This window comes from Podarcis raffonei, chromosome 11 (genome assembly GCF_027172205.1).
Source record: "Podarcis raffonei isolate rPodRaf1 chromosome 11, rPodRaf1.pri, whole genome shotgun sequence".
NCBI classification, from domain to species: domain Eukaryota; kingdom Metazoa; phylum Chordata; class Lepidosauria; order Squamata; family Lacertidae; genus Podarcis; species Podarcis raffonei.
In genome coordinates, this window is record NC_070612.1 from 54316746 (window position 1) to 54343155 (window position 26410).

At 43.2% G+C, this 26410-nt stretch overlaps 1 pseudogene; it reads left to right on the forward strand.

The window, feature by feature from the left end:
- Nucleotides 1-3603: 3603 nt before the first annotated feature.
- LOC128423439 (60S ribosomal protein L32-like) lies at nucleotides 3604-4000 on the forward strand (annotated as a pseudogene).
- The last annotated feature ends 22410 nt before the right edge of the window (nucleotides 4001-26410 follow it).

Below are 26410 nucleotides of genomic sequence, written 5' to 3' on the forward strand. Positions count from 1 at the left end.
CGCATTTTCTTTTACTTAGTTCATTAACCCTCTGAAACAATTCTTAGACTTCTCTTGTACAGTCAGCAGGGAAGACTGCATGTCCCCCTCAACTGGGTATATGATTTTTGCATTGTTTGGGGCTCCATGCGGTATTTGTAAGCTAAAAACAGAAAGTGGAAGAAGTTTCGGATGAGGATTGCAAATTGTTGTGCAGGGTACCTACAACTATAGTTAGGTACCTACAACTATAGTTGCTACTATAGTTGACATGGTGGTTCTCATGCCCCTGCCCCACTTGAATAGTACAGAGGTACCCAACCTTTTAGAGTCCAGGGGCACATTTTTGAAATCAAACCAGCAGTCATGGGCAGATCCTTAGTCTTGCGCCCAATACTGAGGGGGCCCAGCGTCACGCACCTGTGATGTCATGCATACAATGCACACGCATTGTTGGGTGGAGGCCAAGCGCAGAGTGCAACACTGCACACCTTCAATGACCAGGGGTTTCTCGTCTCGCACGCTCAGGAGCAGCTGGCCAAAGATGCTGCACCACGCTTGGTCTCCTCCATTCCCTCAACATTGGGGGGCTCAGGCCCCTGCCCACAAATATTAAGGGGGCCAAATACACCTGCACCCCTAGGAGTTGGTGCCTATGGTCATAACATTATATATAGGGGACAGATGAATAATCAGAAGTTATTTATTATCTTAACTTTCTTTCTTTCTTTCTCTCTGCTTCTTTCTTTCCTTCTTCATTTTTCTTTCATTATCTCCTCTCTTTCTCTCCTCTTCTCTCTTTTATCCCTTCTCTATAGTTCTCCATCCTTCTCTCTCTCTCTCTCTCTCTCTCTCTCTCTCTCTCTCTTTTCCTTTCTTTCTTTCCTTTTTAAAATTTTTTCTTTCTGGTCTGTGTTTTTATTTAGAGTTTTATCTTAGAGTTTTTATAAAAAGATAGTAGATGATGATCTTGATCCCTTTTTCCAAATTCTAATAAAATTACTAGGAGGAAAAAAGAAAAAAAGAACAGACAAGACTAGGAGATAGTCTGATCTGGCATAAGGCAATTTCCTGTGCCTCAGGGTTCTAAGTAGCACAATATCAGTATATAACCCCTGACATCTGGCTCTTCCTCTTATGTAGATTTTAGGTTGCTGAACACTATGATGACAAACTGACCGTTTAGATGAGATACATTTTGTGTGTATGAAATAGCACATTGACATGGATATATCTTTCCACACCCCAGTGCCCCCATGCTATCAAATGCATTATTCAGAACAGTGGTTTGCATGAGCCACTAAGGAAGATAATAACACAATACAATTCAAAACAGTAACCATGGATTGCACATTTATTAAAAATCCAATTAAAACTATTAATTGTAATTAATTCAACAAATTTGTTGATTTTGATCTAGTGATATTAGCTTTTCAAAGTCTGATAGTTATTTTCACTTCCAGTGACATTCCCCCCACGCCACTCCCTTGCTTCTTAGCACCCCGGGGGTGTGTGTGCTCACTTTGGGAACCACTACGCTAAACGAAATACAGCTCTGTGGCATGTTAAGATTTTGTCAACAGTAGGAGGTGGCGCTTTTCTCTCCCTCTCTACACTCCCTCTCTGCACGGGTGCCGCCATTCTCCAGCAGACACTATGCCGGCCCTCAGACTCCTCATCAAGCCTAAGATCATCAAAAAGAGGACGAAGAAGTTCATCCGCCATCCTTCTGACCACTATGTCAAAATTAAGTGTAACTGGTGGAAGCCCAGCTGTATTGACAACAGAGTTCTCAGAAGATTCAAGGGCTAAATATTGATGCCCAGTATTGGGTATGGTAGCAGTAAAAAGACAAAGCACATGTTGCCTTCAGCATTCACACCAAGTAAATTAGCCAAAATGTATAGAAGCCAAGATAAATTATGCTAGAAATGTAGGGAAAAAGAAGGGAATTTCCTACATATGTGGTGGACTTGTACTATAATAATAATAATAATAATAATAATAATAACAACAACAACAACAACAATAATAACAATAATAATAATAATAATAATAATAATTTATTTGTACCCCGCCCATCTGGCTGGGTTTCCCCAGCCACTCTGGGTGGCTTCCAACAAAGATGAAAGATACACTAAAATGTCACATATTAAAAACTTCCCTGAACAGGGCTGCCTTCAGATGTCTTCTGAATGTCAGGTAGATGTTTATCACTTTGACATCTGATGGGAGGGCGTTCCACAGGGCGGGCGCCAGTACCGAGAAGGCCCTCTGCCTGGTTCCCTGTAACTTGGCCTCTCGCAGTGAGGGAACCGCCAGAAGGCCCTCGGAGCTGGACCTCAGTGTCCGGGCAGAACGATGGGGGAGGAGACGCTCCTTCAGATATACTGGACCAAGGCCGTTTAGGGCTTTAAAGGTCAGCACCAACACTTTGAATTGTGCTCGGAAACGTACTGGGAGCCAATGTAGGTCTTTCAAGACCGGTGTTATATGGTCTCGGCGGCCGCTCCCAGTCACCAGTCTAGCTGCCGCATTCTGGATTAGTTGTAGTTTCTGGGTCACCTTCAAAGGTAGCCCCACGTAGAGCGCATTGCAGTAGTCCAAGCGGGAGATAACCAGAGCATGTACCACTCTGGCGAGACAGTCTGCAGGCAGATAGGGTCTCAGCCTACGTACCAGATGGAGCTGGTAAACAGCTGCCCTGGATACAGATTTGACCTGTGCCTCCATGGACAGCTGTGAGTCCAAAATGACTCCCAGGCTGCGCACCTGGTCCTTCAGGGGCACAGTTACCCCATTCAGGACCAGGGAATCCTCCACACCTGCCCGCCTCCTGTCCCCCAAAAACAGTACTTCTGTCTTGTCAGGATTCAACCTCAATCTGTTAGCCGCCATCCATCCTCCAACCGCTTCCAGACACTCACACAGGACCTTCACCGCCTTCACTGGTTCTGATTTAAAAGAGAGGTAGAGCTGGGTATCATCTGCATACTGATGAACACCCAGCCCAAACCTCCTAACCTACTAAAGTTAAAATATTCTGGGATACTATTTACAATGAATTAAAAAAGGTATTGAAATACAATTTTAGTAAAAAACCAGAAGTATTTTTATTAGGACTAATTGATGAGGAAATCCACCAAAAAGATGTAAACCTATTCATGTATGCCACAATGGCAGCAAGAATCCTCCTGGCACAAAGATGGAAACAGCAAGAGCTTCCCACCCTGGTTGATTGGCAGATAAAGGTGGTAGAGTATGTGGAACTGGCGAAGTTGACGGAGAAAATTAGGAATCGACTCGACGAAAGATTTCAAAGGGACTGGAGCAAATTTATAAATTATTTGAAAGAAAGTTGTAAACACCTAAAAACGTTTGTAGCATTAACGTGAAATGTTTTGTAATGTGGAAAGAAGGAGCTAATTTACAAATGAAAGGGTGATTGTTATATGATTATATATGGTAAAGAAGTGATTATAGAAATGTGATAAATATGTTTAAATAGTAGGAAAGTCAGAAAGAGTGACGGAAGGAAGTCGTTACTCATTTGGAGTAGTGATGTAAGCTCGAGATATGTATGATATGTATGATAAAATGAAATGAAATACGGAAAACTCAATAAAAATCATGATTAAAAAAAGGGAAAAAAAGAAGAGGACGAAGAAGTTCATCCGCCATCCTTCTGACCACTATGTCAAAATTAAGCGTAACTGGTGGAAGCCCAGCTGTATTGACAACAGAGTTCCCAGAAGATTCAAGGGCCAAATATTGATGCCCAACAATTGGGTACGGTAGCAGTAAGAAGACAAAGCACATGTTGCCTTCAGCATTCAGAAAGTTCCTTTGACACAACATCAAAGAGCTGGAGGTGCAGCTGCTGAGCAACAAGTCCTATTGTGCAGAGTTTGCTCACAAGGTTTCATCCAAGAATCAGAAGATAATTGTGGAAAGAGCAGCTCAGCTTGCTATCAAAGTCACCAACCCAAATGCCAGGCTTCGCAGTGAGGAAAATGAATAGTTGCTCTTGTCCAACTGTACTATATTTAATAAAAAGTCAAAAAGTGAAAAAAAGTGAAGAAGAAAAACCAGTAGGATGTGGCTACATACTGGGGCTTATTCTTTCTTTCTTTGGTGATATTTGCATATTGCAAAGTCAAAAGCATCTTTCACAGCATCATCCAAAGCAGATGGTTAATGAATCAACAGAAAACACGAATTTTATAAAACAGAATGCAGCCTTGAAGCAGGAATGTGCAATTGTGAAAAGGCATTCCTTAGAAAGGAATGCTCAAAGTGATGCCGTGTTAGTGTTTTTTAAATAAGTTTTCCATATTACTGGTGTGTGCAAAATCAGAAATCTTTCTCAACCCGGGTGAGGCACTGAACCCTCTAACCTGAGGGTTCGGATGATGATGTGTTCATAATGGGAACACCAGTTTACAGAGAAAGTTGCTTATTAACAAAAACCGTGTTGTAGGTATGATGGGAATAAGCAAAAATGCTGAATGAAAGAGCTTTTCCAGGAGATCAAAGAAGAGTGCTTGCCTTTAATTATTTAAAACATACAAAACTGAGTTGTTTGTTGACAGTAATTACTCTGAACTAAGGTTAAAAACAATATAATGGCATGTCTTCCTCATCTGTCATGAGCAGAAACTTGGAGAGCGCTTATCACAATGCATAAGCTTGTGGAAGAATGGTAACACTGTCTTTTTTAAGCAACCTGGCTTTTAAAGGATCCCGGGTTTCTTAACTGAAGGATTGAGAAATGTGTTTCTCTACATTGGTGTTAAAGCAAGGATTTTCTGGGTGCATTCGGGGCACTATGTGACATGATGCAAAGGGCAAGATGCTACTGCATCCCCATTCCTGTCCTCCAACAAAGGGAAATAGCCAGTGGACTAGGAGGAACACCCAGATTATTGGGTGGCGCTGTGGGTTAAACCACAGAGCCTAGGGCTTGCCAATCAGAAGGTCAGCGGTTCAAATCCCTGCGATGGGGTGAGCTCCCGTTGCTCGGTCCCTGCTCCTGCCAACCTAGCAGTTCAAAAGCACACAGTGCAAGTAGATAAATAGGTACCACTCTGGCGGGAAGGTAAACTGTGTTTCTGTGTACTGCTCTGGTTCGCCAGAAGCGGCTTAGTCCTGCTGGCCACATGACCCGGAAGCTGTACGCCGGTTCCCTCAGCCAGTAAAGCGAGATGAGTGCCGCAACCCCAGAGTCGTACATGACTGGAACTATCGGTCAGGGGTCCCTTTACCTTTACCTTTAATTCAGTATTATTTACACTGTTTGGCAGAAGATCTACAGGGTTTCAGTCTCTCCTAGCCCTGTCATGAACCTGGGACCACGTCTTCTTGCTGTTGCAGGCTGACATTCTCGCTTAAGATAATTTTGTCTATCATGAGTGTTCAATAACGGATTGATGTTTTTGAATTATGGTGCTGGAGGAGACTCTTGAGAGTCCCATGGACTGCAAGAAGATCAAACCTATCCATTCTTAAGGAAATCAGCCCTGAGTGCTCACTGGAAGGACAGATCCTGAAGCTGAGGCTCCAATACATTGGCCATCTCAGGAGAAGAGAAGACTCCCTGGAAAAGACCCTGATGTTGGGAAAGATGGAGGGCACAAGGAGAAGGGGACGACAGAGGACGAGATGGTTGGATAGTGTTCTCGAAGCTACCAGCATGAGTTTGAGTGCCTGACGTGCTCTGGTCCATGGGGTCACGAAGAGTCGGACACGACTAAGTGACTAAACAACAACAAAGCCTGCTATTTTGCAAATAAAAAATAATGAAACAATATGCCATAGTTATTTTCAGGGACACTGGTTCAGAAACTGGCACCGGCATTGCTTAATTTCATTTGCATGCAAGTTACGGTAATAGCACAGCAAATTAAATTCTGGTCCAGCTTGGGCTCCAAGTTTGTAGATTTCCTCTCCTAGTGAAAGACTGCCTGCTCCAGTCCTAGGCAAAGCTGTGATGGTAGTTGTGCTACCTGGACCTATAAAAACATCATGCTGAGCTCCCATTTTGTTAGCCCTGCAGGCTCATACATAATTAGAGCTTTAATGGGAAGAGCCAGTGGTAAGTGAGAAGTTCTAACATCTCTGTAGAGGGAGATAGTTAAAAGAAATAGCCTATTTAGAAAGTGTCAGCAAGATGGGCCCAGTGGCCTTTACATGTTCCAAGAATATCATCATATACCTTCTGCAAGGTCCTGGTTCACTGGAGGATGACTCCCTGGGTCTGGTGGCTGCATCATTTTCTCTGTAATAGATTTTGCTTTTTCCAATCTGTTGCGTTCTCTGACAGCTGCTCACCAGGGTGACACAATTTGTGGTTTATCTGTCTGTTCTGAAGGCTTGGGACATGTGCGGCGAAAGTGTTGTGACAGTCACGTTCGGCCTGTATTGTACCATCTTCTCTTTAAAAATGGATCAATATTGATTGGAATATTTTGCTTGGAATTAATTCTCTCAACATTTCTGCGTTCCAAACAAAACGAGCAGATTGACAGGGTTGCTCCTTTTCCTTCCAAAACAGCAGGAAATGGCCTTAGAGCCGCTGCAAAATGGAGTGCAGTGCAATTCATGGTCTCTTGCGACTGAAGAGCAAGACCTGGCTTCGTAAACAAGAGCTTACATTTTGTAAAGCCTTCTAAGGCTAGTAGAACACAATTATATGCCTCTTAGGTTTTCAATAATAATTACTTCTTACTGGGTTAATTGTGCTCTGGTTTTATTTTGCTGTGCAAGAAATGCAAGGAAGCACACATGAGAACTGTGATCACCTGTCTCGCCTGCTAATTGATTTATCTATTAAACCCACATAAATTTGTACCTGGATGAAACAATAGCTCTGAAGCAAGAAGCATTGTGTTTCTGTTCTTAAATGACACAGGCGGTCTCGTAACAGGTGTCATGTTAGAAGAAGCATTCCCTTCTACGGGGTGAGAAGAGAAAGAATATGTCTTTGCCACCTGCAGTTATCTGGCTCTGCCTGCAGCCTTATTAGGCTGAGTTTATTTATCTCTCGATTAATTGAAAGGGGGAGCAAGGTTGAGATTTTTTTTTTAAGCTTTATGCATCTGCATCTAATCTTGCCGCTTTCTAAAATTTATTTATTAGTGTGTGTTTTGCTTTTTCTAATCAAAGAATAAAATAAAATCTGGATTAAGGGGTTTTCTCAGAATGGTGGAGGTAGTGTGTGCTGTCTTGGGCTTTCCGATCGGAAGATCAGCGGTTCAAATCCGCTTGTCAGGGTGAGCTCCCGTTGCTCTGTCCCAGCTCCTGCCAACGTAGCAGTTCGAAAGCACGCCAGTGTGAGTAGATAAATAGGTACCATTGTGTCGGGAAGGAAAATGGCATTTCTGTGCACTCTGGATTCCGTCATGGTGTCCTGTTGCACCAGAAACGGTTTAGTCCTGCTGGCCACATGACCCGGAAAGCTGTCTGTGGACAAACGCCGGCTCCCTCCGCCTGAAAACAAGATGAGCACCTCAACCACAGAGTCACCTTTGACTGGACTTAACTGTCCATGTGTCCTTTACCTTTTACTTAGTAGTGGAGTCACTTGTCCTTCTTCTTATAGGAAATGCTCTGCAATGTGGGAGGGGGCAAAAATGGCGGGGTCAGTGATGATCCTTTGGGAGGAGTGAAAAATTTCCCTATCTTCATGTGAGGAATATTGGAGGGACTGCTGCTTCTGAGCTATGTGACCCATCTAGGCTCTGTGGTAGTCTGTTGCATGCTATAATTCAGGCCTGAGATGTGGTAGCAGCGGCCGGGTTACCCAGCCTCCTCCTCTTCCTGAGCATAAACATTGCTTAAAAAAAAAAAGAAAAAAAGGACAGTGCTTGCAGGCCTGGCTACTTGAAAGCAAGCAACAATCCATTTGCACATGGGATTCCGTCTCAAGCCAGGGATATACAAGCAGAGGCCAGCTTCAGTGTCATGTTAAATGAGTGTACATTAGTATTTGTATTGTGTGTGTGTTTCAAACAGAAGCTGTCTGAAGGCTCCCAATGTGGATCAGGACCGTGGCATGTGGGGAGTGGGGTTTTAACCCTTTCACCCATACTGCATATTGTTGTTGTTGTTTAGTCATATCCGACTCTTCGTGACCCCATGAACCAGAGCACGCCAGGCACTTCTGTCTTCCACTGCCTCCCGCAGTTTGGTAAAACTCATGCTGGTAGCTTCGAGAACACTGTCTAACCATCTCGTCCTCTGTTGTCCCCTTCTCCTTGTGCCCTCATCTTTCCCAACATCAGGGTCTTTTCCAGGGAGTCTTCTCTTCTCATGAGGTGGCCAAAGTACTGGAGCCTCAGCTTCAGGATCTGTCCTTCCAGTGAGCACTCAGGGCTGATTTCATTAGGAATGGAGAGGTTTGATCTTCTTGCCATCCATGGGACTCTCAAGAGTCTCCTCCAGCACCATAATTCAAAAGCATCAATTCTTTGGCGATCAGCCTTCTTTATGGTCCATCCAGCTCTCACTTCCATACATCACTACTGGGAAAACCATAGCTTTTACTATACATACTTTTGTAGGCAAAATGATGTCTCTACTTTTTAAGATGCTGTCTATGTTTGTCATTGCTTTTCTCCCAAGAAGCAGCCATCTTTTAATTTCATGGCTGCTGTCACCATCTGCAGTGATCATGGAGCCCAAGAAAGTAAAATCTCTCACTGCCTCCATTTCTTCCCCTTCTATTTGCCAGGAGGTGATGGGACCAGTGGCCATGATCTTCGTTTTCTTGATATTGAGCTTCAGACCATACTGCATATTACAGTGTTGCATTTTTTAAAGAAGGCATAGGTAAATAGAAGGAAGCAACAACCCCAGAAGTCTTGCACTTTTGAGTTATTCTTTCCTTTGTCTTTTAGTTGTCTGTCTTGCCACCAAGAACTGACACATAGTTTGACTAATTTGTCTTGTTCCTAAATTTCCAGAGGCACAACATGAAAGCATACAGGGGGAAAAAACAGCCAAGGAAGAATAAATGAAACTTCTTTCCTAGCTCAAGGTCTTGGATCAAGTTTGTAATCTTTCTAGTATTCTTTATAAACCAAGAAATCAAAGTTGCTTTTTCCTTTCCTACTGACCATAGATAACGGATTCTTTCTAGGGGATAAACGGCTTGCTCTCACAAAACATTTTGCTTCTTTCATTGTTTACACTGCCTCCTTTCACTCTCTTCCAATGCTAGTCAAGGTATTTCATCCGCTTTTTATATATATGACAGTCTCAAGCAATCAGGAAAGAAAATGACACTTTGTGCTTGTTTTCGAGGTCCCCTGCACCTGGACTGCCAATCCTGTAGCTGAACAAAACAAAAGTTTTGGACAGTTCAGACACCATCTCTTGTGATACGCGAGCAGTTCCACTTACTCTTTGACACAGGGTAACATGGAGAAATGGAGGACTGAGTATTTATTTGACAGAGTATATCGGAGTAGCATGCAGTGCTCTTTTTCTAGAAAAATAGGTGCTTCTTAAAATGACGGTGGCGCCCACCTGAGAGGTGCCAGAACTGAGTTCTGGCTGGAAAAAAAGCTCTGGGTAGGAAGTCCCCATTTTCACTGGAGAAAAGTTGGAGGTTATGGAGTTATGTGACCTCTGAGCCAAGTAGATAAGTAACTATGCAACCTTTAGAAGACATCTGAAGGCAACCCTCTACAGGGAAGTTTTTTTTTTAAAAAAAGTTTAATGCTTTATTATGCTATATATGTTTGAAGCCACCCAGAGTGGCTGGGGCAACCCAGTAAGATGAACGGGGTATAAATAATGGGATAAGGTAAAGGTAAAGGGGCCCCTAACCATTAGGTCCAATCGTGGCCAACTCTGGGGTTGCGGCGCTCATCTCGCTTTATTGGCCGAGGGAGCTGGCGTACAGCTTCCGGGTCATGTGGCCAGCATGACTAAGCCGCTTCTGGCGAATCAGAGCAGCACACGGAAATGCCATTTACCTTCCCGCTGAAGGGGTACCTATTTATCTACTTGCACTTTGATGTGCTTTCGAACTGCTAGGTTGGCAGGAGCAGGGACCGAGCAACGGGAGCTCACCCCATCGCGGGGATTCAAACTGCCGACCTTCTGATCTGCAAGTCCTAGGCGCTGCGGTTTAACCCACAGCGCCACCCGCGTCCTTAAAATAATGGGATAGGACATCCCTATTTTCATCAGAAAAATGTTGGAGGGTATGGAGCAAAAGTTGTGACTTTTAAAAGTAAAAGTCACTGTGTGGAAAGGCCCTATTTGTAACCCAAATTCTGAGGTGATTAAGGGAAGTTACTGAGATTTCTGGGTTGGATGGCACCATTAACAAAAGCATCTTGAGGTGGATCAGGGGCTGTCTTCACAAGGCAGTTTATTCTATTTATGTGTCTTTTCCAGAACTGTTAATTATGGATATACAGTAGGTGAGTGTCCATATGATGCAAAAGTCACTTCTAGTACTATAGTGGAATATAATGCAAGCTTAGCGCTCATTTCTATGTTATTTGGAGTGGCTGGGGAATCCCAGCCAGATGGGCGGGGTATAAACAAACAAACAAACAAACGCCCCCCCCCCCCCCGCAAGTTAAGAACACAGAAATAAGCATTCAACTTGCACTATAATTTCACCATAATTCCAGAAATGGCTTGAAAGCTCAACTGTAGTGCAGAAACTAACAGCTCAGTTAGGGGAAAGGCATGAAAAGAGAATAAATTGCCTATTGAATGTAGCCAGGGACTCCCTACATTCCAAATGGGCCATTTCCCCCCTTGAGAAATGAAACTAAGTCAGCTGGGGAATGTCAAGCGCATGAGAGGGTGGCTCTATTATTAGGCATTGAAACAGTCCAAGGACATTATCCAGCCAGGCCAAAGCACTCAATGAGGGCATAGAATAGGGCCATTGAATCACGTAGTTTAGGGATGGGGTGTGCCCTGGGAAAAGTACCACAAGTTGGATGCAGATCCTTGAGGGCCATATTTGACAAACACCAATGAGGCTCGCAATCCGTGTTTATATTGCATTTCAGCCATTTTGCTTTTTGACACTGCTGGCGCACAAAGGTATTTCATTAGTTATAGTTAAACAATACACATTTTACAATGAGACTTGGGCCTCAGAGGTAGGTGGCAGTGATATGAGAAGTAAGTAAAAGTAAAGTAAAGGACCACTGGATGGTTAAGTCCAGTCAAAGGTGACTATGGGGTTGCAGCACTCATCTCATTTTCAGGCCGAAGGGGCCAGCATTTGTCCACAGACAGCTTTCTGGGTCATGTGGCCAGCAGGACTAAACTGCTTCTGGCACAACAGGACACCTTGACATAAGCCAAAGTACACAGAAACACTGTTTACCTTCCCACGGCAGCAGTACCTGTTTATCTACTTGCATTGGCATGCTTTTGAACTGCTAGGTTGGCAGAAGCTGGGACAGAGCAACAGGAGCTCACCTTGTCAAGGGATTCAAATTGCTGACCTTCTGATTGGCAAGCCCAAGAGGCTCAGTGGTTTAGACCATAGTGCCACCCACATCCCGAATAAACAAGCACACAATCACTGATAGGTCCACCTGCCATTGTGAAGCTCAAAGCAATGAAGATGATGCCTCCCCAGCTGTTGCCATTGACTGAGAGTTTCTTGTGATGTCACAAAAGCCCTTGGCAACTGAGTGGATATAAAGGCAGGCCAAGGGGAAAGCCCATTTCTGTTTCCAGCAGGACACACCTGGCAATGGATGTGACATTCAGCACTGCCCAGGTTTCTTCCACTTGGAGGAGGCAAACTGGTGAATGGAAGGAAACAATCCTCTGGCAGTGGGATGCTTTGTTGTTAAGTTCTTTAGTCGTTTAGTTGTGTCCGACTCTTCATGACTCCATGGACCAGAGCATACCAGGCACCTCTGTCCTCCACCGCCTCCCGCAGTTTGGTCAAACTCATGCTGGTAGCTTCAAGAACACTATCCAACCATCTCGTCCTCTGTCGTCCCCTTCTCTTTGTGCCCTCCATCTTTCCCAACATCAGGGTCTTTTCCAGGGAGTCTTCTCTTCTCATCAGGTGGCCAAAGTATTGGAGCCTCAGCTTCACGATCTGTCCTTCCAGTGAGCACTCAGGGCTGATTTCCTTCAGAATGGATAGGTTTGATCTTCTTGCAGTCCATGGGACTCTCAAGAGTCTCCTCCAGCACCAGAATTCAAAAGCATCAATTCTTCGGCAATCAGCCTTCTTTATGGTCCAGCTCTCACTTCCATACATCACTACTGGGAAAACCATAGCTTTTACTATACGGACCTTTGTTGGCAAGGTGATGTCTCTACTTTTTAAGATGCTGTCTATGTTTGTCATTGCTTTTCTCCCAAGAAGCAGGCGTCTTTTAATTTCGTGGCTGCTGTCACCATCTGTGGTGATCATGGAGCCCAAGAAAGTAAAATCTCTCACTGCCTCCATTTCTTCCCCTTCTATTTGCCAGGAGGTGATGGGACCAGGTGATGGGATGCTAGGGAGCAATAATAAGGCATGTTTGCTTGCTTGAAGGCTGCTGGTATCTGTGGTTGGAAGCTGGCAGACGTCTCATGATGGACCTAAGAGAAGCTGTCAGATGTTCGTGAAAACATTATCTGGAGAGTTCATCTCAGACTGTTGCAAGCAGAAGAAGGGTAAAGGTAAGGTAAAGGACCCCTGGGCGGTTAAGTCCAGTCAAAAGCGACTATGGGGTTGTGGCACTCATCTCACTTTCAGGCGAAGGGAGCTGGCACTTGCCCACAGACAGTTTTCCAGGTCATGTGGCTGGCATGACTAAACCGCTTCTGGCTCAACGGGACACCGTGACAGAAACCAGAGCACACGGAAATGGTGTTTATCTTCCCATCGCAGTGGTACCTGTTTATCTACTTGCACTGGCTTGCTTTCAAACTGCTAGGGTGGCAGGAGATGGGACAGAGCAACAGGAGCTGACCCCGTCACGGGGATTCGAACCGCTGACCTTCTGATCAGCAAGCCCAAGAGTCTCAGTGGTTTAGACCACAGTGCCACCTGCTGTAATAACGTTAGCCTGTCCACTCTATGTGATTCTGTTACATGCTTCACAAGGAACTAGGCCACATGGGGGTAAAAGTAATAATAATTATTATTATCATTTATACCCCACCAATCTGGCTGGGTTTCCCCAGCCATTCTGGATGTCTTTCAGCACACATAAAAACATAAAAACGTCAAATATTAAAAACTTCCCAATACAGGATTCTGCACAGTTAGACATCCAAATCCAACCCTTAAGGGGTTGCTGCAGAAACAGTGCTAGTTCTGTGCTTCCATCCCCACATCAAACATGTGCTGTCTATCTTTCTGTTCTCGGTTACCATCTCACAGAGTGTCTTTTCCTGCAGAAAAGAGAACGTTAGGTACATACATTTGCATTTGATGTGTACGTTTTGCCCTGAAGTCAAGAAATAAATGGGGGGAAACACAACTTGAACTAAATGACCCAGAGAGTTTTCATTTCATAAGAGTTAAGGACATTAGTGGAACACAAGCAACATTTTAAGAGAGCATGGGAAGAAGAGACAAACAGCAAGTTTTTGGCATTCATTCAATGTACACAAGTCTCCTTGTGGATTAAGTGAATACTTGAGGGTCAATTTCAAAATATTCCACTGGAAAAATGGTTATGTCCATGTGGAGATGGCAATATTAAGTCAGTGGCTCATGTGCTTCTGGCTTGCACTCTTTATAAAGTTTTTCACCAAAGCCAGACTAAACGTCTTTCCTTCTGCAGTGTTGGATGGCAGGTTGAGAGGAGTTCCCTACCAGGACAGACTTTGCTCATGTGCGCAAGACATCGATTCCATAAAACATATTTTGTTGCACTGTGCAAAATATGAGCAAGCCAGGGCTGAACTGATACTACCCTTGCTGGTACCTTTCCCGGGAAAATCAGAGGCTCACTATGTCAGGTTCCTATTGGAAGACCGGACAAATGCTAGAACATTAGCAGTGGCAAAGTTTTTATCGGTGGTTGCATGAACCAATGATCCCTATATTCGGAACAAAATGCTTGTTTAACCTGGAGGTAGGCTGTATGAATTGTGTATTGCTTTGTAACGATTTGTTGGGTCTCTGGACCGTAATAAAGATTGTTGTTGTTATCAAGATTTGAGGAGTGAGGTTATTACCTGTCTAGTATTGTCCATGCTACTGTGTCCTTTCTTTTAGCAGATCAAGATGGATCAGGTGACAGCAAAAACTGCAAGGTTTTTAGCGGGAGCAATTAGAATAAGATCTACTATTTGATTATTGATGTAAACCCCCAAAATATATTTTCTATAGTTTTTACCTCAATCTTCAGTACATTTTATTTTATTTCTATGGCTAGTGGCTGATGCAAATGAGGATTCTTCTGATTCTGAATGCATGAGGAGAAAAATGTACGGGCTGCCTGCACATCTCCCTCCAACTCGCCACAAGACCCCCATTTGACAAACCTTGGATTGCTCCAGGTGGAGACAAACTGACCTAGGACAATCCAGGACTGACTCAATCTGATATGTCCAATTCTTGGATCAACCCAAATTAGCCTGGTTAGGGATCCAGGATTTGGCTGGATATGGTGCACATTCCCAATGAACGTAGACTTTGTGCTGAACAAATTCAGCAGGTCCTACAGCGGAAGGCAGAGGGCCTTCTTGGCAATGGCGCCCTCCCTATGGAATGCCCTTTATCAAGGAAATAAACAACGACACAAGTTTTAGAAGGCACCTGACGGTTTATTGTGTTTTTATGTGTATTGGAAGCCGCCCAGAGCGGTTGGGGCCACCCAGTCAAATGGGCATGGTTGGGGACAGAGGGTGGCGCTTGGGGGGGGGGGGAATTGTCATCGTGCCACTCCTTGGTGTGTGGAGTGCCACAGGGTGCAATACTCTGCCCGATGCTTTTTAGCATATTTATGCACCCCCTCGCCCAGCTTGTCCAGAATTTTGGTTTGGGCTGCCATCAGTATGCTGACACACATATAAGACAATTATCTCACCCCCTAATGGAAAACGCACAGAGAAACGCAAGAAAACTTGGAAGCATTCCATTATCTAAGACGCATGTCGAAAAAGAAACATAAAAGAATTAAATGATACAGACTTCCAACAGATTTATAGTCCTCAAAAAACCGAGCTGAAGAAGGCGTTTACTCCGAAACAGGGCCCTGTCCTGGTCACCACTACTGAGTCGTACATCTGATTCACATTCTGGATACTCCTTTTCGGCCCTACTTGATTCTTTATTCTTTATTCTGATTCTATATAATATGGACTCCTTTTGACTGCCATTGAGACTTGTACAAAATAATTGTTGTGTACTGGTATTTTATGTACCTTTATACTATATCACTGCATATTTGAAACTACATTATTTCTGTACTTAAACGTTTTACCTTAAAACTATCGTACTTACACGTTGTGTTTAAATTTACTATTAGCTTCAAACTGTTATTCTTAGCAGAATATACACGTTTTTCTTTTCAACTCTCGAGTAGGAATTATTCCTTATATTGAAACTTGTGGCCTGAGCTCTTGGTATATTCTTATCAGTATGCTGATGACACCTAACTCTATCTGTTGATGGACGGCCATCCTGACTCAGCCCCAGACACACTGATCAGATGTTTGGAAGCGGTGGCTGGATGGTTACGCAGGAGCCGGTTGAAGTTAAATCCTTTGAAGACAGAGGTCCTTTGGCTGGGTTGGGATGATATGGGATTGGGGGGGCAACTCCCGTGTCTTGTGGGGGCGCCATTAGTGCCAGCACTGTCCGTTAAGAGTTTGGGTGTAATCTTCGACACCTCCCTTTCCAATGGAAGCGCAGATTGCAGCTATAACAAAGGCAGCATTTTCTCATCTCCACCTAAGCAGTTGGCTCCTTACCTCTCTCTCCCTGACCTAGCCACTGTGATCCACGCAACGGTCACCTCCAGACTGGATTATTATAACTCGCTCTATGTGGGGCTGCCCTTGAGACTGACCCAGAAACTCCAGCGGGTGCAGAATGCTGCAGTGAGTCTCCTTACGGGGTCCTCGCCGCGAGATCACATTCACCCGGTGCTATACCAGCTGCACTGGCTCCTGGTGGAGTACAGGATCAGGTTCAAGGTGCTGGTTTTAACCTTTAAAGCCCTATACGGCTTAGGACCCTTGTACCTACGGGACCGCCTCTCCTGGTATGTCCCATGGAAGACCTTATGGTCTTCAAATAAAAACATCTTGGAGATCCTGGGCCATAGGGAAGTTAGGCTGGTCTCAACCAGAGCCAGGGCTTTTTTGGCTGTGGCCCCGATCTGGTGGAACACTCTGTCGCAAGAGACTAGGGCCTTGCAGGACTTGACATCTTTCCGCAGGGCCTGCAAGACAGAGCTGTGCCACCAGGCCTTTGGCCAAGGCACAGTCTGACCCCCTCCTTCAGTAATCCTCACAGAACTCCAGCCCAATGGTTGTCATTAATTTGATTTTGAATTGATTTTAGAATGAATTGGTTTTAGAATGCATTTCAATCATTTGATTGTGATTTTATGTAAATAGTGTTACTTTTATTGTTGTTAGCCGCTCTGAACCCAGCTTCGGTTGGGGAGGGCGGGATATAAATAAATTATTATTATTATTATTATTATTATTATTATTATTATTATTATTACTACTACTACTATTATTATTACTATTATTATTTATTATACCTGAAACTCCAACAAGGGATGTTCTGTTTTTCACAACTAAGTGAAACATTTGAAACAGAGGGAGGGGAGACACATTGCCACTTGTCAAAAAATTAAAAAGGCAAAATATGTTCCTGAATTGACAGTATTACGAAGCAAACTGCCTCATATTTCCATTATGCACTGGCTTTTTGTCTGTGTATGTGCTGTGGGTGTTAGCTAGAGAGACATTTTTCTGCTTCCTGACTTCCAAAATTAATACAGCATTTATTTTGGTGCCTATCTGAATGTGTTAATAATGCTGTTGCTGAAAGGCATGCAGAATGCTAACTAAAGAGAAATATGGATATTGCCCAAACTAATTGGTTTTACATTTTAAAACGAGTATGCATAGAAATTTTTCACTGCAGCTACCCGTTTTTGGGGTATTTTATTATATCCTTATTAATCATCAAATAGGCAGTAAGATTTGACCTACTTCCTTCCGTCCTTCACTAGCGTAATAATTTAAGGAAAGGGTCGGATTCTAAGGAACAGTTCCAGTATTATAAGAAGGAATGACTGATGTGAACAACACTTGTATTGCTGTATCTGCAGTAAAAAGAAAAGGGGAGAAAAAGCATTTGGTATCTGGTCAGAGCTTGGGATTTTGTGGGAATATATATTCATAACTAGATAATTTAGATATGCATTTAAATGCAGGATTTTTTTTTTTAAAAAAATGCCGATTGACGCAAAAAATGCAGAAATCACCCACCCAATGGCTGGAATGCAAATATAAATACTATTTTTATTAATCTATTAATAAATTTTAATTTATTAATTTATATCCACCTTTTAATCAAGGTTCCAAAGGCAGCATACATAGGGATAAGATACTGCCCTGTCCCTGCAAAAGGTAACCTGGAAACTAAAACCAAAATTAAAAATCAAATTAGTGTAGACTAATATCGGAATGTGAACAGTCTAAACCAGGGGTAGTCAAACTTTTTATGCCTACCACTCACTAACGCATCTTTCTTGATGGTAAAATTTCCTTACTGCCCACCAGCGCTCAATGGAAGGAGGATTCCGCTTGTGCTATAGAACCCCCTACCGCCCACCTAGAATCCTGAAATGCCCACTAGTGGGCGGTAGGGACTGGTTGACAACCCCGGTCTAAACAGAGCAATATGAGATTTCTGAACAAGGCTGCCCATGTAAGATTCTTTTTCCTATTTGTCTGGAGTGAAGGGATCAGGTGAACCTTCCAAGTCCTGTGTGCCGCTACTGAACAGCCCCTGCTAGATACCCATCTACTGTACAACATCTGTGCATCCATTTTTGGAAAAGTAGAGGAAATCTATGAGGTTGCCTACAGACTGTCAGTATTGTGCAGGAGCGACTGAAATGCACTCTGGAAATTTAGGTTTGAATAATTAAAGTGGATTAAAGCTCTGTGTCAGCCCGACACAACAGATCCACCAATAAGAAAGAAAGAAAGAAAGAAAGAAAGAAAGAAAGAAAGAAAGAAAGAAAGAAAGAAAGAGTGCTTTTCTCTGGGGGTATGCAGGGGTACGCATACCCCTAAACATTTTGTGAATCTAAGTTTAGCCTCACTGAGGGGCAGTATTTCAATATTTGCAGGTAAATGAGAGTACTCCTAGACATTTATTTTTTTTTACAAAGAAGCACTGATAATAATAATAAATCTCAGACCTTTCATGATAGGGAAAGACACTGTAAAGTGTGGGATGAAAGCATTATTAACAGGAAGGTTTATAAAACTCTGCACAAGCAAATCAGGAGTATGAAAATTCATTGCCATATAACTACTCTGTAAACAGATGAGAATGAATGCTCAATAAAGACCAGGCATAATCTTGTGCATAATGTATAGGTAACCCATGCGGGGTAATCAATCCCTGGATCTGAAGTATGGGGCTAAACATACCCTCCAGCAAGAGAGAGCCCCCAGCAGAGTTCAGAATCATGCAGCACAGTGAAGAGTGGGAATAATAGGATGTTAGATCTTTGAAATACCCAATTCTAGCTACTTACAGCACTTCCCCTCTCTTGCGATGAACGGACCACAACATTTCACAATTTAAAATGCTTTACTTACAAACTCCAAAGATCAGATTCATGTGTTGTTTCATACAGCAGCAAGAAGAGCACAGGTAGAAATCTTGAGTTGCAAAATATAGTAAAATAGTCTAAACATGCAGCCTGATCTTCTAGAAAGTAAGCTCAGGCATGTGGTATCTCGGTGAGTTCACACGGTGAAAGAGAATGAACAAAGGAGGAAAATTCATTCCAAGTGAGGGGCATGATCTAGCTGACTCTAGAAATACAGTTCTGTGATCTGAACCCCTTCATGCATTAACTAGCTCTAAGCTTACTAGTTATATTTGACTATAATTTCCCATAAATCTAACCTCTGCATAAGCTTGGAGCAAGCAGATCAGGATGAATGATACTCAACAGACCTAGAAGAGCCCTGAAATCCATTTTGCAGCAATTTTACCTAACTTATGAATGGTCTAAGTGGTTCATGATTTGCATTGCTTTCTGCATTCCGCAACCTTCCAAATGTGGATCACATGTTGGTGTTCTGAACTGTCACCTGGGCTGCCATGTTTTGAAGAGCAAAAAAGAGGACACATTTCCTGACTTCTGCTTTTAACTATGGGTCACTATGACAACTCTCATTTTACATACCCACGAAAAAGAGGATGCGTCCTAGAAAAAGATCATATATGGTGACCCTAAATGATGGGTACTTCAATCTCCTGTTACTGTATCTGTTGTATTAAAACCATAGAACTTGAGGGAGCAAATTTTATTTACAGCGGACTTGATGTTTTGTTTTTCAACGTCCCTTAATCCGGTTTGAATATTGCGATAAATATATTGCTCACTTGAATTATACAAGGGTTCAAAGTGTGCTGTGTAAGAGTTGAAATCATCTGGATTCATAAGAGTCCTTAAGTAAGTCAGAGAGCAACAAAATTTGGCAACAAAATTAATAATTCCATCCCATTTCCAGTGTTAGCCCGACTGAATGCTTTCCCCTCAGCTCTTGTCAAGGGCAGATATTTAAACATCCCCAGAAATGATAGACATTGTGGATGTTATTTGAATGTGCTGGACGCTGTAGAACATATCCTTTTCTACTTTTTTTGGGTAGTCTAACATCACGGCACAATGAAAATATCAGATTCTGTCCGTCTGACATTAACCCGGAAGTAACTGCAAGGGTGGCTGAGCTTTTGTCAATAGTATCTCTTAGAGTGATTTATAAAAGAATGGAAATGGTTTGTTGAATATTTACAAATAAATTGTAAACAGATGAAAACACTGGCAGGATTATTGTATTATGGAGCTACATAAGAGTATATATTTAAAGTAGATGAATAAATGAGCAAATTAAGTTAATTTGGATATGCAGAAGATATTAAAAATAAATTTAAGGAACCACAGAAAGAGAGGGAAGGAAGTCAAGTTTTGAAGTGTTAAAATGCTTGTAAAATCAGTGAAATGTATATATCTGAAAAGTATTTTTTTAAAAAAAATAATATTAAAAATAGTATCTCTTAGAGTGGTGAATTTAGCGAAAAGAAATCCCAATGAAAATCCTCATCATTATATATTTTACATGGCTGTGTATTTGTATATATTTTAAAATTTTATATATGGATGTTTTATGGTGTTTTATGATAGCCAATACTTGTAATTGGGACGCGGGTGGCGCTGTGGGATAAACCACTGCGCCTAGGGCTTGCCGATCAGAAGGTCGGTGGTTCGAATCCCAGTGACAGGGTGATTTCCCGTTGCTCGGTCCCTGCTTCTGCCAACCTAGCAGTTCGAAAGCACACAGTGCAAGTAGATAAATAGGTACCGCTCTGGCGGGAAGGTAAACGGCATTTGCATGCGCTGCTCTGGTTCACCAGAAGCGGCTTAGTCATGCTTGCCACCTGTATGCCAGCTCCCTCGGCCAGTAAAGCGAGATGAGCGCCGCAACCCCAGAGTCGGCCATGACTGGACCTAATGGTCAGGGGTCCCTTTACCTTTATACTTGTAATGCCTAATAAAGGTTTGGTGAAGTACTTCACCCTCAATTCAGTGCTCACAATTCATTCGTAGAAGACTTCTTGCTATGCAAGCAAATTCACGTGAACGCTAAAACACCTTCGGTCTTCAAGGAAAGCAGCCATTTCTCCTTCTAGAACTATTTCAGTTTTAACTTCCAAACGTAATATGCGAACCATGCCTTTCAAGCTTGTGTAAGATGCCCAGTTGAGTTCGGTCATTGGCTGAAAAGGTGAAGTATAACAGAATTTTATTTAGACAGTTTGGTCTTCTACGAGCTGAGAAGAAAGTGTGTAGGGTAAACTTGTGTTGCCGTAAGGCAAGAAAATGATTGATTGTGTGTGTTGAAAGCGACTCAACAAATGTGTGTCCTCATGTGTGTAATAGGTTGTGCCAGAAGCTTGTGTTGGGTGAGGAACTGGAAGAAAAGAAAATGGCAATCTATTTTTGAAAGGGACTTTTTGTTACTAGTTCCCCCGCCCCCCCAGTATTAACAGAAGCTGGAATACTTCCCAGGAAAACAGGTGTAGCTAAACAGAAACTTAAATACTTTTCTCACATTATAGTGCATATTTAATACCTTAATAAACTGAAGAAGCTTTTAAAATCTTAAAAATTCAGTTGGCTATTAAGTTTGTTGATATATTTTACCTAAAAGCACTTGGTTGCAAAGGAATAAAACTGCCTTCGCAACATCCATTCGTAAGGTACTGCTTTTTGCCTTGCAATATGACCAAATAAATATGTAGTCTACAGTAACTGAAATTCCCCCCTCAAAATAATAATAACTCTCATTGTGTGGATCATTTAAAATATTGAATTCCATGAATGCAATTAGTATTAGATGCAGGTAAGTGAATAAAGACAAGAATTCTGCCTTTTATACCCATCTATACAAGTAAAACGCAAGGTTATTCTTTATTGGAAATCTAGGGCACTTTTGCAGGGGAGATGTAAGTATTTTTGAGATTTTTTTAATCTTCACCACACAATAAATCTAGAGATGTTGATTTTCGTTGCCTAAAATGATCAACCTGGGGCATCTCCAAGTCTTTTGCCTGAGGCAAAAATTCAAATTTTACTCTGTTGGGATAATGCAAGGCTCCAGGCAAGCTGATTTTTAAATTTCTCATCCTACTTTTCCTATCTGTGAATCCTTCCTTCCCTCCACAGGTTAATTGGGATAATACAGAATAAACAGGAGCAGCTAAGAAGTAAGTGTTGATTCTAAGCAAGTGCTTGCAAGCTGAATGATTAGAAATTCACTACAGGGTAGTTAGAACAGAAGAAGAAATATGTCTGTTACATGCATGGTGAAATAAAATGATGACCAAGCCTGACTGCAGCTTATAGTTGAGAGCTCAAGTTTGAGACTGGGTTGGGATGGCATACCTTTAAGCCAAGAATGGCACAGAAGCAAAAAGGACTGCAAAACAAAGTGGCTGGGAGCACTTCTCTTAGGACTCAGCTACGTTGGCAAAGAAAAAGTGTTTTATATGGATTGTATATGGATTATAAGGGATGCGGGTGGCACTGTGGGTTAAACCACAGAACCTAGGACTTGCCGATCAGAAGGTTGGCGGTTCGAATCCCCGTGACAGGGTGAGCTCCCGTTGCTCCGTCCCTGCTCCTGCCAACCTAGCAGTTCGAAAGCACGTCAAAGTGCAAGTAGATAAATAGGTACCGCCCTGGCGGGAAGGTAAATGGTGTTTCCATGTGCTGCTCTGGTTTGCCAGAAGCAGCTTAGTCATGCTGGCCATATGACCCGGAAGCTGGATGCCGGCTCCCTCGGCCAATAAAGCGAGATGAGCGCCACAACCCCAGAGTCAGCCACGACTGGACCTAATGGTCAGGGGTCCCTTTACCTTATATGCATTATAACACTGTGGCAGCAGAGGGCGATATGGAGTTCCGTTTTTGCTAACTCGATTTCTCATTCAAAGTTTGCAACACGTTTAACTGAAACACTTATTTGATGGGTCTAGATCCAGCCTTAGTTTGGCTTCATGTATCATGCAAGGTAAAGCTAAAAGTAAAGGGACCCCTGACAGTAAGGTCCAGTCATGGATGACTCTGGGGTTGTGGCGCTCATCTTCTTATTTACTGCCACATGGGAGGAAACCAATTCTCCAAAGTGTGACACTACCCGACTGAAGAAGCAGGAATATGTAAACCAGGATTCACCAACTTGGAGCCCTCAAGATTCTTTGGTTTAGAAAAACCATCAGCCCCAGCCAGGGTAGCCAGAATGGTTGGGCCTGATGGGAGTTGTGGCGCGATGCCTCTGGAGGACACCTGTTTGAGGAAAGCTGAACTAACCAAACCTCCTATTTCATGCAAATCCGGATGTCTCAAAGGAATGTGCCCCCTAACCTTCTTTTGAGAGGCTCTGTTAATCTCAAGACGTCACTTTTCCACAGGTGGTACTGATGCATGCTTTGAAAAGCACGGTGCTCATCTTGTGCAAGGGCAGTGAGGAGAATAAAGGGCAATGACATACATGACCAAGTGTTTCAAAGCCAGTTAATGAGACACTCTGCATAAGAATGAGCTTCTTTGAAACAGACACCATCTCAACTTTAGTGGCTACATGGAGAATAGATTCTCATTAAGTTTTGAACATTAATGATCAAAATCAGAGTTCTGAATGCCATATGTATGACAGGGATGTCAGAGTCAAAAGGATAAACACCCCACTTTCCTCCCTCAGCCTCTAGAATATTTGCCACATGATGCGATGCAAATTCAATTATGTGTCTTGTGAGGCCCCCTCATTCATTTGCTAGAATTTTTTTTTAAAAAAAATACTATATAGAAATCATGTCTTGTAAATCTGACCTTTTCAGTATTCTGTATTTTGACTAGCTATCTAATTCAGCCCCCTTTCACAATTCACTCTGAAGCAGTAAACAAGGTAAGAACAGAAAAGGGCCAGTGAATGGCATCATGGAGCTTTGAAAAGGCCACCATGAAAAGGCTTAAAAGGATCTGTCAAAAATCCAAGGTGCTATAAAGAGTTTGATGCTGTTCTCAAGACAAAAGAAACACTGTACAGCCAGTCCCCATAAACCAGAGAGCAAACAAAGCCTAACTTCAATTTAATATTAGGTTCTACTGCAGGGATCAGCAAACTTTTAAAGCAGGGGGCCAGTCCACTGTCCCTCAGACCTTGTGGGGGGCCAGACTATATTTTGAAAAATAATAATGAACGAATTCCTTTGCCCCACAAATAACCCTGATGATCACTGCAGATAGTGACAGCAGTCACGAAATTAAAAGACACGTGCTCCTTGGGAGAAAGGCAAACCTAGACAGCATCTTAAAAAGCAGAGACATTACCTTGCCAACGAAGGTCTGTATAGTTAAAGCCATGGTTTTCCCAGTAGTGATGTATGGAAGTGAGAGCTGGACCATCAAGAAGGCTGATCACCAAAGAATTGATGCTTTTGAATTATGGTGCTGGAGGAGACTCTTGAGAGTCCCACGGACTGCAAGAAGATCAAACCTATCCCTTCTTAAGGAAATCAGCCCTGAGTGCTCACTGGAAGGACAGATCGTGAAGCTGAGGCTCCCATACTTTGGCCACCTCATGAGAAGAGAAGACTCCCTGGAAAAGACCCTGATGTTGGGAAAGATGGAGGGCACAAGGAGAAGGGGACGACAGAGGACGAGATGGTTAGACAGTGTTCTCAAAGCTATGAACATGAGTTTGACCAAACTGCGGGAGGCAGTGGAAGACTGGAGTGCCTGGCGTGCTCTGGTCCATGGGGTCACGAAGAGTCGGACACGACTAAATGACTAAACAACAACAACAAATAACCCAGAGATGCATTTTAAATAAAAGAACACAAAAAACAGGCTGATTCCCGGACTGTCCGTGGGCCGGATTTAGGCAGCGATTGGGCCAGATCTGGCCCCCGGGCCTTAGTTCTCCTACCCATGTTCTATAGGGTCTTGTGTAATGCAACTTTTGTGAATGCGGTCCCCCTCGTTTCTGATTGACTGCAGCTCCCTTGAACCCCAGTCAGGCATTATGGGAGATTGGCCCTTACGGGGGATCTATACCTATATCTATATCTATATCTAATCTATATCTATATCTATATGGATAATAATTTTCTTAGTTTTCAATTACAGTCGAAAAGTAACCTCATTATAACAATACCAAATTACAATACAATTACTAATACCAATCTTTCAAATAAAGGGACCCCTGACCATTAGGTCCAGTCGTGACCGACTCTGGGGTTGCGGCGCTCATTTCGCTTTTTTGGCTGAGGGAGCCAGCGTGCAGCTTCCGGGTCATGTGGCCAGAATGACTAAGCCGCTTCTGGCGAACCAGAGCAGCACACGGAAACGCCGTTTACCTTCCCGCCATAGCTGTACCTATTTATCTACTTGCACTTTGACGTGCTTTCAAACTGCTAGGTTGGCAGGAGCAGGGACGGAGCAACGGGAGCTCACCCTGTTGCGGGGATTCGAACTGCCACCTTCTGATCGGCATACCAAATTATAAAATTTATGTGCCCCCCCCCCCACATGCTAGAATAGATGGCCATTATGGGAGATTGGCCAGAATGGCTGATGTATTTTGCACATCTGCACATAATGGTAAAATATGAGCTGTTAGCAGCTGTCTGGTAGAAGACTGAAGGTGTAATAACTAAAGTGATTGCTTAGGTCACTCATATATATTAATCTACGCCTTTAATCATAGCATCCTTTTAACCTATAATAGGGCATTAGCTCATATTCACTTTGGCAGTTTTGAAGGCATATTGCTTTTCTTCACAATTGGTCAGTGGTACTGAAGGGGGGGGGGGGAAGGGAAGCAGGTGGCACTGTGGTCTAAACCACTGAGCCTCTTGGGCTTGCCGATCAGAAGGTTGTCATTTTGAATCCCTGCGATGAGGTGAGCTCCTGTTGCTCGGTCCCAGCTCCTGCCAACCTAGCAGTTGGATAACCCTGATGTTCCCCAGATCCCCAGACAGGGACTGGGAGGGATAAATGCCCAATGCCTAAGCCAAGGGCTCCCTACGTCTGAAAGTTTAATAAAGTTCTGGCCAATTTTAATCCCATAACACGTTGTCATGAGTCATTATTCCTCCTGAGGGTCATCAGGGGGTCTCTGCCTGGCCACGCAAATGGCACAGCTCACTTTCAGCAGAGTCCCACTGGGGACCTGAACTGGCAGCTGCATGATGGACGCAGTGCTTGCTTATCAGCCTGGAAAGACTAGCTAATGATGATGACGACGACTACTACTAAAGATAGAGGGGTGAAGGATTGAACCAGGGGCTTCTATGCAAATCATGTGCTCTGCCGCTGGACCATGCTTCCTCCCCACAGTCTGTATTAAATGGATGGAGGGATGGATTGAACATGTGGATTATTTGTTAATTACAGATGATAGAGAACATTGCAGGAGGGAAGAAAGGAAGGAAATTTAAGCAAAATGGGAAAATGTTGGCCAATGCAACTACTGTTTTTGGTGTGCCACCTTTAGGGTGCTTTGTGTAGTAGCAGTGCTTTTTTTTTAGGGGGTAAAAAGTAAATGTAAAGGGACCCCTGACCATTAGGTCCAGTCGTGGCCGACTCTGGGGTTGCGGCGCTCATCTTGCTTTATTGGCCGAGGGAGCCGGCGTACAGCATGACTAAGCCGC